Source organism: Solanum lycopersicum, chromosome 10 (genome assembly GCF_036512215.1).
Source record: "Solanum lycopersicum chromosome 10, SLM_r2.1".
Taxonomy (NCBI): domain Eukaryota; kingdom Viridiplantae; phylum Streptophyta; class Magnoliopsida; order Solanales; family Solanaceae; genus Solanum; species Solanum lycopersicum.
Window position 1 is genome coordinate 31,954,321 of NC_090809.1, and position 12,697 is coordinate 31,967,017.

General features: G+C 33.3%; 1 pseudogene; it reads left to right on the top strand.

Annotated features, from left to right (window-relative positions):
• Positions 1–5,223: 5,223 nt before the first annotated feature.
• LOC138338792 (uncharacterized) lies at positions 5,224–8,798 on the top strand (annotated as a pseudogene).
• The last annotated feature ends 3,899 nt before the right edge of the window (positions 8,799–12,697 follow it).

The window sequence follows — 12,697 nt, forward strand, 5'->3', positions numbered from 1 at the left end:
TGTTTGGGTAAACGCGAGAAAATGGGGTTAGCACACCACTTGTACTAAGTATGAGACCATATGCACACATATCATGAAATCATGCTAAAATGGTACAATTCCTTAATGTATGTAATTTACTTTGAAAAGCCTTATGAACATTCAATAAGACATAACAATCAAAAATACATTTAATTAAGTAAAAAACATGTACATCACAAGATCAACAATACTAAGTCTAGTCAACCCAACATGCACATCAACTAATTGAACACATAGTCAAAGAAACTCTATTATTAAGTTATAATAGCAAGAAGCATGGATAAGAGTTCATTACAACATAATAAAAGTAAGAGAATCACCCATGAAACCTCATTAAGTCAACAAATGCAATGACCAAGCAAAGCCCCATAACCTTGCTCAATCAAGTAAACTCATCAAGAATCATGACCCACATCCAACTTCTCATAGTATATCATTAAAAAACATATCATCATACTTTTCTGATGGGGACCAAACACATATTCATAAATGAAACCAATCATCATATACATCAATGTGCAAGATCATCATATACATATCATGTACAACTATAATCATATGCATATATGATAACATCCTCCTAAGATTTTCCTCAAGGCTAACTAGTGCAATGTTTAGGTAGTGTCCCATACCCCTACCTAGACTAAGGTAAGCTCCTTAGGTTATCCTAGTTAGAGTTCATTCCATTAGTTCATTTTACTTTTTGGGAACATCTTGCCTTAACCAACATAGACCACATGAGCTTATGTGGAATCCAATGTCATAGAACCAACCGTACACTGAAGGAAGGCGGACTACTTGCCAAGGTAGCACTAAAATATGCACATAACAACCACATGGACCCACTAGCTAATATTCCTATGGGGGCAACATAGTTCAAAAACTAGGAGATATAATTAGTGCAATGACCCATTTGGTCATTTTGAGTACAAGATCTTTTTATTTCATAAAATATTTTTTATAGACTTTAAATAGGTATGTTAGACTATTTGTAGCTACCTTTATGAATTTAGTAGGGTAGATTTAACTATTAATTTTGTTGGTGGTTAAGAAAAACAAATGTAAATTTAATAGTGGGTTACTTTCGCACTTTTATAATTAGTCTTATATAATAATTAAGGAGTAAATAGTATGAGAAATGATAAGGGTTTAAGGGGAGAAAAATTAGGTGTGCGGCGACTAAGCAGAAAAGCGTGAGCTCTTGAGGTAATCATTCATCATGTCTAAATTAATATATTGGTTTCTATCATATAATTTTACTATTACTATGATGTTGGTTGTAAAATAAAATTTTGATAAGTTGAATTGGAAAGTCAGAAACTAAATCACGTCTAAGTTGAACTTTAAGGGAATATTATTAGGATGAGATGAATTTGAGTGCTGACAAGAGGTTAAGGTTGAAAAATAAATAATCTAATTTAGTAAATTCTTAGGCAGATTATCGGTACAAGTGATGATTGATTTATAGTGGGAAATTAATATCAAAGTGATTTGGTATTAAATTTAAGTTTAAAGGTTTGTTCTTTCTGCACACAGTGAGGTCTACACGATAATTTTGTTATGTGGCGTTGGTTTTTATTCTCCTTAATTGTCGTATTATGAATCAAGTTTTTATATATTGAGGTAGGTATTTAAATATAAGGTATAGTATATTATATGGATTACATTATAGATATGTTAATTGTTGGAAGTAAGACCTAACCATAGATTTGAACTTTAGGAAATTGATTATATAATTAGACTAGTTTTTGTGTCTAGGATAAACATAGAATAAATTGAGTGTTTATAAACTCGTTAATTTACAAGTTATGCATATATATATATATATATATATATATATATATATATATATATATATATATATATATATATATATATATATATATATATATATATACATACTTGATAGATTGGAATGTTCAGAGGCATGAAGGAAAGGAAAGGCCTTGGATAAGTAGTTTGCATGATTCAGTTCTCCGATGGAGGTAGGTTATGGTTTAAGCTATTTGATAGTAAACTTTTAATAGTGATTGATATGCATTGAATGATATTATGAAGTTTTTTATGTACTTGATTGTGTGGTTGTGTGTTTTGTGATTGGTCTGAAATCCTGAGACCGAGAAATTTATATTCTTGAACCCTATTTATCGAACTGATGCCTTGAATGAAGAAGGCTTGATGAAATATTATTAATGAATTGAAATTGCTGCTAATAAATGATAAATTAATGGTATAGTTTGATCGGAGATTCATGTTACGACACAATATTCTTGGATCGGGGTGGCACGTTCCGACACAGTATTCTTGGATCGGAGTGTCATGTTCCTACATGGTATTCTTGGATCGGCGTGCCACATTTCGACACGGCATTCTTGGATCGGAGTGTCACGTTCCGACATGGTATAAGTTGATCGGACAGTCACATTCCAACATGATAGTATTAAAGGAAAACTATATTAAATTAACGAAATGTACTCAATCTCAAAGAACTCAATTCCCCAAATGGTTAGTTGGAGGCATGAGTCCTGCTCGATTATCTTGATATCTGTTCACTTATTATATACTTACTTTGGTTTTGTTGACATTGATTCATGTTGTTTGTTGCTTATCACCTGTTAAGTGTTATAATTTAGTTCATACTAATTTTCTTTGTATATTAGTTTCTATTTTAGTTTGACCGATGATACCTACTCAGTACATGTTTCTCTGTACTAAGCCCTACTTGTGTTTTTCTTTGAAATCGTTCTATGGAGTGCAACGAGTGAACTGACAACTTTGATTTGTCCTCAGCTCTAGTTAATCTCCAGCATATCATGTTCCAGGCTGAGTTATTCTTTTGAGCTTGAGTTGAATTCTCTCAGTCCTTACCTGATGTCCTTAGTTTTCAGACACAAATTACTTTATTTCAATTAGTTTGGTATCTGTGATACTCTTAGAATTAGTAATTGAAGATTAGATGTCCTTGTTGTGTTGACTTTCAGATTTTGGGAAAAGATAATTAGTAAGATTTTTGAGCTTCCACGTTATGCTTGTAGTTTGTAAGTTAAGGTTAAATTCGTTTGTTCTCCCACATAGGGGGTTATGTGTGGGTGCCACTCACGACTTGTTTTGGGTCGTGATAGTCAGGACCCTATTTATGCTACATGCATGATAGTATCCAATTTCATAAGTACATTAGTGATCCTACCTTCCCTATGTGGGAAAGGACACTCCTCATACTAGTTCACTCGGTGCTAACCTATAGTCCCTTTTGAAATGTCTTTAATGTCTTTATTAATTATCATATATTAATATAGGTCATAGGGTCTATACCTTATATAATCATCATCATCATAGCTCGATAAGAATTGCATGAGTATTTTCCTTTCATTACAACTCATATAATTAAGGTTAGCACATTTACATAGTCACATTATAATAAGGCACATTGGTAAGTATCACCATCCTTATAACATTTACATCATAGCCAACACCTCACAAAACAATAGTCAATGCATTTCAATTCAACATCATACCAACCCAATCAATCTTAATATAAAGTCTACATCAATAAAACATCATTACTTAACAACAAGTGAACATAATCAAAGTAAAGGTCAGAGATTACAATACTTGCTTATTCCTCTTCACAATACCTTCATCAAGGTCTTGCCATCAACCTCCAACTTAACCCAACAATATATAATAGCATCATATTATATTGAACAACTTAATAACAAGACCAATTGAATCATTTTACCACAATTCATTACTAGTTTATAGCCTAGAATTGGAGACATAGATCAAGTTCATAGTCTAATTCACCATCTAAGTCAATCACTCAAGAAATAGAATGGTAGGACTACAATTCATATCAATGTATTCATAATTGGTACAATAAAATCATGGTATAGTAATTCAACCAATAACCAAGTCAATTGAACCAACACTATACAATTCAAATCAAGATCACAACCTATGGTTAAGGGGAATATGCCATCTTTTACAAACTAGATTAATCCATCAAGAAAAAACATAATTGAGTTATTATACATGTTAATATATTCATAATGTTTAGAATAAATCATAAACAAATCAATTCACAAGATCAATTCGAGATTGGAAAAGACCGACCTTAATTTCATACTTTTGAAATCAATTTGATGGAACCCTTTGGGGAAAGAAGTCACAAAGGTGAAAGGAATACCATAAATTATTGTTTGATGATTATTTATGGATAAACCTTGGTGATTTCAGCCCTAAAACCCACCTTGAACTTGTCTTCTATGGTGTTTTTCAACCTGGGAGAGAGAAAGAAGTGAGAAAGAAGAGAGTTTGAGTTCGGAATTTTGAGGGCTTAGGTTAGTTTAATCAGCTTAGGGTCTTTATATAGGTTGTTAAATAACTTAATTAGAAAACCTTTAAACCCTAATTAATTAAATAACCACTTAATTAATTAAATTCACCAAACTTAAAAAGTGCAGTGAAATAATTCAATCACAGACGACTCCCCGATCGATGACCCATTTGTCAAATGACGGCCAAGGGAAGAACTGTCCTGTTGGTCCATTATTTAGATCAGAGACTTGAAAAATAGGACTTGGATATATATTTTAATTGTCCATCGATGGAGGCAATCGATGCCCCATCGATTGAAACACGGTCCGTTGGTGACAAGTCGTTGGTGCACACTGCCTTGGGCAGTCTTCGACCCAAATGCAAGGGTCCTCCTCAAGGTACCTTTGTTGGTCCTTAGGGGGTTGTACCTGTACATTTCGACTATGAAATAAATATAACACATGTTATGCACCCTTCCACAAATTTTCATCATTTTGCAACTCCTAAAACTTAGTCAAATAGGCTAAGGCACACAACACCCAATTGAACTAGTTTCCGAACGTAATAGACGTTACTTGACGTTTTTATTTATAAACTTCCTAAATGACTGATATATGTTAAAATTGACCTTAAAACATTGTCTAAACCTTTTTACACATATGTTAGGATCTAGAACACGTCTTAGAATTTCTAAGTGTTACTATACAATACTTTGAATGTCAGAGCTAAACCTTCTTATTCGTAGAGTAGCTTGGAAGAAGGGAGTAGTAAGCCACCAGCATGTGCCAAATATGTTAGGAACCATTCAGATGCTTGTCGTGATGGATCCACTAGTTCTTTCAAGTGTAGTCAAACGAACATTTCATGTGAGAGTGTCCAAAGAACATGAATGGAAATAGTAATGGGGCCAACAGAGCCCAGTCTTCTTCAGTTTCTCCACGAGATAAAGCTTCACCTAGAGGGGTTACTACTGTTACTTTCAGAGGAATAATCCACTTGTATGCTATCAACAATACCCAAGAGCAAAAGGATTCTCCAGATGTTGTTACTGGTATAATTCGAGTCTTTGACTTTACTGTTTATGCCTTGCTAGATCAAGGAGCGAGTTTATCATTTTTAAATCCATATATTGGTATTAACTTTGATATTATTTCACAGAAACTTACTGAATCATTCAATGTTTTTCCACCAGTTGGTGAGTCCATTGTAGCATAGAGAGTCTATTGTGATTGTCCTGTTTTTGTTAATTACACGAGTACTATGACTGATTAAATTAATTTAGGCATGGTAGATTTTGATGTGATTCGTGGTATGGAATGGATTCATACGTGTTATGCCTCAGTTGATTGTAGGAATCGACTAGTAAAGTTTTACTTTCCAAATGAGCCAGTCTTAGAGTGAAAAAGTACTTTAGCAGCGCCTAAGGGTCACTTCATTTTGTACGTTATGGAAATGAAATTAGTTTCTAAGGGATGTGTCTATTACTTGGTATGAAGTAATGACTCAAGTAAGGTACCTCCTATTTAGTCAGTTGCAGTAGTAAAATATTTTCGAGAAGTCTTTCTAGATGATTTTCTCGTAGTCCCTCTTTAGAGAGAGATTAACATCGGTATATATGTTCTTCTAGATACTAATCCTATATCTCATCCATATAGAATGGTACAAGTAGAGTTAAAAGAGCTTAAGGAACAGTTGAAAGGCTTCCTATTGAAAGGTTTCATTTGACCCAGTGTCTCTCCTTGGGGAGCGCGGGTCTTATTTGTGTGAAACAAGGATGGTTACCTTAGGATGTGTATAGAGTACCGTCAATTGAACAAGGTTGCCATCAAGAACAAGTATCGTCTTCCAAGGATTCAGGATTTATTTGATAAACTTTAAGGTGCATCATGTTTCTCGAAAAATGGACCTCAGATCAGGCTACCATTAGTTGAGAATGAGGGAATGTGCTATTCCTAAGACAACATTTAGAATTCGATATGGTAATTATGATTTCTTGGTCATGTCATTTGGATTGACTAATGCATCGGAAACATTCATGGAACTTATGAATAGGATATTCAAACCTTATTAAGATATGTATGTTATCATCTTCATTGATGACCTACTATTCTATTCAAGTAATGAAGAAGATCATGATAGTTATTGCAGAACAGTCCTTTAGACTTTGAAAGATAAAAAGTTATATGTGAAGTTCTATAAATGTGAGTTTTTACTTGAATATGTGTAATTCTAAGGCCATATAGTGTTAGGAGAGGGAATTAAAGTTGATACTCAAAAAATTGAGGTATTACAGAATTGGCCTAAACCTACATCTCCAACTGATATTAGGAGTTTCTTTGGTTTAACTGGCTATTATAGAAGGTTTGTAGAGGTGTTCTCATCAATTTCGTCCCATTTGAAACAAGTTAACTCGGAAGACTGTTAAGTTCCAATGGTCTGAAGCTTGTGAGAAAAGCTTTCAGGAATTGAAGAAGAGGTTGATTACTGCCATAATTTTGACTTTACCAAAGAGTATTTAAGGTTTTGTGGTATATTATGATGCATCTAGAGTTTGTTTGGGTTGTATGTTAATGCATAATGGCAATGTTATAGGTTTTGCCTCTAGACACTTAGACACTTGAAAGTTTGTGAGAAGAATGATCCAACCCATGACATAGAGTTTGCCGCAGTCATTTTTGCCTTGAAGATATGGGGTCACTATTTGTATGGTTTTAATGTTGATGTATTCACTGACCACAAGAGCCTGCAATATGTGTTCAATTAGAGTGAGCATAATCTCATACAAAAGAGGTGGTTAGAATTTCTCAAGATTATTTCACGAGTATTCTCTACAACCCAGGTAAGAAAAATGATTTTGTTGATGCCCTAAGTTGCTTATCTATGATAAGTACCAATCATAGTAAGGAAATACGAAAAAACTAGCCATAGATGTACATAGACTTTCATGATTGGGAGTCTGATTAATGGATTCCACCGAAGGAGTAGTGGTGACGAATGTGGCTGAATCATCCATAATGTCAGAAGTGAAATAAAAACAAGACCTAGACCCAATTTTTTTGAATGAAGGCAAATGTTCATAAGCAAAGAGTACTTGCTCTTGAATAAGGGTGAGAGGGCGTTTTGAGACATCAAGGTAGATTATGTGTACCAATGGTTGATAGACTCTAAGATAGGACCATGTAGGAAGCTCATAGATCAAGAAATTACATTCATCCAGGTTATAAAAGGATGTATCGCAATTTGAGAGAGGTGTATTGGTGGAGTAACATAAAGAAGGACATTGCTGAATTTGTTGCTAGTTGTCCAAATTGCGAACAAGTTAAAGTAGAGCATAAAAGGACCGATGGTTTGGGTAAGAATATAGAATTTTTTGAATGAAAGAAGGAGATTATTAATATGGATTTCATCACAGGTTTACCAAGGTATCGTAGGAAGAATGATTCTATTTGAGTGATTACCGATAGAAAGTCAAAATTAGCCACTTTTTTCCGGTAAAGACTAACCATTCGGAAAAAGATTATGCTAAGTCGCGTCTTAGAGAGGTGGTAAGAATTAGTGGAGTCCTGGTCTCCATTATTTAAGATAGAGGTTCACAATTTACAACACAGTTCAAAAAATCTTTTAAGAAAGGCTTGGGTTAAAAGGTAAACTTAACTACTGCCTTTCATCCTCAGATAGATGGATAGGAAGAGCTCACTATTCAGATATTAGAAGATATGTTGATAGAATATACGATTGATTTCAAAGGTAATTGGGATAATCACTTACCTCTAATTGAGTTTGCTTAAAAAAATAATTACCACTTTATAATTCAAATGCGTCCCTATGAAGTTGGTTATGGGAGAAGATGTAGATCTCCTATTGGGTGGTTTGAAGTTGGTGAAGCTGGGTTTATATGACAAGATTAAGTTCATCAAGCTATAGTGAAGATGAAAGTTATTTGAGAGAGGCTGAAAACAGCGCAGAGTCGTCAGAAATTCTATAATGATGTAAGGAGGATGGCGTTAAACTTTGAAATAGATGATTGGGTTTACTTGATTGTTTCACCCATGAATGTTGTTATGAAGTTTGGCAAGAATGGAAAATTTAGTCCCGGATATATTAGACGTTAGAAAATATCTAAGAGGATTGGTAATGTATCTTATGGGTTGGAGCTACCACAAGAGTTAGCAATGATTTATTCGGTATTTCAGATCTCCGTGTTGAAGAAGTTCATGGGTGATCCTTCATTGATTAAACCAACTGAATATATTGAGATCAAGGATAGCTTATCTTATGAGGAGATTCCGGTTCAAATCCTAGATCACCAAGTTCGCAAATTCAATACAAAGGAGGTTGCATCAGTTAAAATCCTTTGGAGGAACCAATTCATCTAAGAAGATACTTGTGGAGCTGAAGAGGATATGAAGAAGAGATATCCATCTCTTCTAATCCGGAGAAAATACATACCAAGGTACTAATTCACTTCTTAGTACACTTTAAATTATGAGTTAGGATGTTGGTTGTTGCATTTGCTTGTTCGGTGTTTGAACTTGATGTTAACACCCTTAACATGTAGGATTAATCTCATTCGAGGAAGAATGTCACAAGGGGGATAAATTTTAATATCCCGCTATTCAAAATAATCTATGAAGAATCTAAGTAGTTGAAATAGAATTTTTTGGAAATAATTCAAAAAATCTTGAAATTTATCAAAGTTAGAAAAGTGAGTATGAAGTAAACTTGAAATAACTATAACTTCTAGATCAGGATGAGTTAGGGGCACTTCCATATATGTTTGTCAAGCTTTTGGAATGAAATTTCTAATGACACCAAGTTTGTGCGATTCTGAGTTCATATGAGTGACTTATTCCCTTTGGAAGTTTGCTGTTGGAATAAGGCAAGTCCAATCCGAATTTTTAAGTGGTAGTTTGTTATTTTCCTTACCCTTTTAATTTATTTAATTTTTTGATAATTAATTAGTGGTCTAAGATGAATTAAATCAGTTTACATTTTTACACGAAGAGTTAGGGTTTTGATAAAAGAGATAAGAAGAGGAGAAACAATGAGAAAAGGAGAAGGGCATTGAAGATTGATCAGGATTGTCGAACTATAGCTTGTGGATTTTTTCGGGGGTGATCCATAAAAAGGTATGTGAGATTTCCATAACGTTGGGTTTGTTCACCATATGCCAAGCATGTTTGATTCAGCCTGAAATAGTTCTAGAAAGATTATAATTTGATTGATTTTGTTGGTTGTTATTGAATTATTTTGGTTGATGTTTCTTGAGTTCATTGCGTTAGATATTTTTGTATATGATGTGGGTACATCAATATAAAGTGAATTTGAGAAAAGGAATTAATTTGAAATGATTTAACATCATTAAATGAGAGGAAAAATTTGGAAGACACACCAGGAAAAGGTTAGGCGCGGCGCGCTCCATTTTCTCTAGAGGGTTGGAGCGGTGCACCCAAATGGGGCCTCTTAACTTAGGGCCTGGTGTAGCGCACCCCGGATGTGCCTGGATTGGCGTTTTTTCACCCAGTTTTCATCATATAGTCCATTTAAGCCTTTCTAAAGTGTATTAACACTTTCTAATGATTCTAACTTCTCTAAATGACTTTTAATTATATAGAAATCATAGAAAAAACATGAATTACAACCTTGAATCCATAACTTCAAATTCAAGGATAGTTAATATCTACATATAGGATGTCCGCAGAGTATTTTAAGAAGTCTTTTGCAAAGGATCTTAAACTTTGTTTTAAGACTTAAAGATCATGTTGATTAAAGAGTAAACATAAGGAGTGAAGTTCATTTCTTCAATGTAGTATATGGGGACTAAGTATTCCCAAAGAGTTTAATATGTGAAATGTTTCACTTTTATAATAGAATTAAGACTGAGATTTCCAAAGAGACTTTGAGCTAGTTTTAAGAAAAAGTAATTGTTTTCTAAATGAAGCAAGACTAGACACTTTGCTTTCCAAGGTAGCCTTTGAGCTAAATTTTTGAGCACTAACAATAAATCTCTGATGAAGTATGTTTTTAAAACATAAGAGCTAGTATATTTTTGTAGTTCTATTGAGCACCGATATGGGGAGAGTCCAAATAACTTAGACCCCCCATAAACCACGTAGCCATCATACTTTTTACATGATTCTTTAGTAATTTTAGTATAGACTAGTATATCCATTGAGTAGTTTAGTTTTATACCGATGGTAAGGTATCAGAAGACCTGTAAAACGTGAGACAAAAAATTGTATCATCACTATAGATCTTAGGTGATGGTTGTTGGTTATAGAAACTCCTACAAAAGTTAAATGTATTTTATGTACATAGTTATTTGTATTTTTACATTCATCTCAGAGTTATATTGTATCTTTATATACACACAAAGTTGACATCATGCTTTAAAAAACTTTTCCTTATATTGCACTTTTCTTAAATTGCTAACTATTGAAATGAGTTCAGTCATGTAGAGTTGAGTTGATCAAGGTAAGTTCTCTAGATTTCCTTTCAAGCCTATATATTGTTAAGTATCCCAACTTGCATACTCTTAAGTTTAATTAACTGATGACAGTTGACCTACATCGTATTATGATGCAGACGCGGAAAACTAGGATATGCATCCGCCACACTAATGATTTAGTAAGCAGCTCAGTGTCCGTTAGTGAGCCTCCTTTCTTTTTGGAGGACATCTTTAATCACTTTTTTTCCTAGTTTTCAGCTATTAGGATTATTGGGGGTGCTATACCAACATCCTTTTTGTTTTAGAAGATTCATAGACATACGATATTAGTTCTTTGGTCTTATTCATTTTAACTATAAACGTTTAAGATATAAGCTTCCATTTTGGCTAAGTTATTACCTTTAAGTTATTTTCATGGGTTTTTTATATCTCTTGTGTTTAAGTCTTCTGCTGATTAGGTAAGCAAGACCAAGGGTTCACTCGAGGCAAGCAATGGTCTCCGATGCCAATCCCGCTCAAGGTGTAGGCTCGGGGCGTCACATATAACGTGATAGTGCTTTTGGTACATTTTACCTTTTAAAGTGATGTCAAAGTATGATTAATAAAATTTTGTGGAGCATGTACAAATGATTAAGGTCATTTCTTGAAGAAAATGTAACTTGTGTGCGCATGAATAACAACATATTTATATATTGATGTATAAATGTCACATCTCACCTCTATATGAGGTTTGAGACATTGCAAAAAATATATTTTGACACAAATGATCATTTTGGTCATATACTTTAAGTACTTCGTAATTATTGTGGTATGTTTTATTATAGACTATTGGAGGACTAAAGAAATAAATAATTATTTTCTATGAAGATTGTGATAATGACAAAAATAAGTATTGTTGTGGAAACACAAATTTTTCATTGATTGTTAAGAAATAGGTCTCTCATGTAATAATTTTAACCATGACAATAATAATAATTTTCTCCTTGGAGGATACACCATAAGAATGATGTTGTGACATTTGTTGTAGTACACAAAATGAATTGAGAGTTCTGAAAGGTATAATTTTTTAATATCCAGAGGAATAAAATAGTTCATAATATTGGAGTTGTAATAAGTTTCGAGAGAAATGTTTTATGTTTCGGAGGAGTTCAAAGATTTTTTTTATTATATTGAGACTCAAAATTATTAAAAGATTAAATATCTTCAATTTACTACAATTATTGTGGGTTATGAATATTTAGGTAAAAGGTTACTCGCCTTTCTCTTTTTGGATATATACAAATATAGACATGATGATGAAATCACATGCAAAGGTTAAACGGTTAGCCATTTCAGTTCAAAAGTGTTGCAAATGAAATTGAAAATTAACGCAACTATATGTTGAAGAAATAATATATTCGTCAAGAATTATCCTGTGTTTCTTATTCTCATGATAAAATGATCAATGTAACTGCTAAGGTTTGGATTATATCCCCAAAAATTATTTGCAATATACAAAAAGGTTAATATGGGCCTGTTCACCCACCATGTGGACCATACTATTATGATTTAATACATGCATGTATGGTATGGTCACATGTGCATTTGTATCAACTTACAAATTGATTTTTGTTAGGTTGTTTGCTTCGATTAATAAATTAAGAGCAGTATTCCAAACTATCAAAATCATGTTGATATTGCTTGTTGGTTTAACAGAAATTGTATGTATCCAATTATAGCTAAATAATTGATTATGAGAAGAGTCTCTCAGATAAGGTTTTGCTATGAGATAAATTTATTTTATATGTATGCATCAAACCAACTAGGTACCCTATTACAAGCGGTTTAGGGTGAGGAACCAAATAATTTCCATATAAAAATATTTTGATGTGCGCACATCAATTTTATTGCCCCACAACACACAAAGATTGA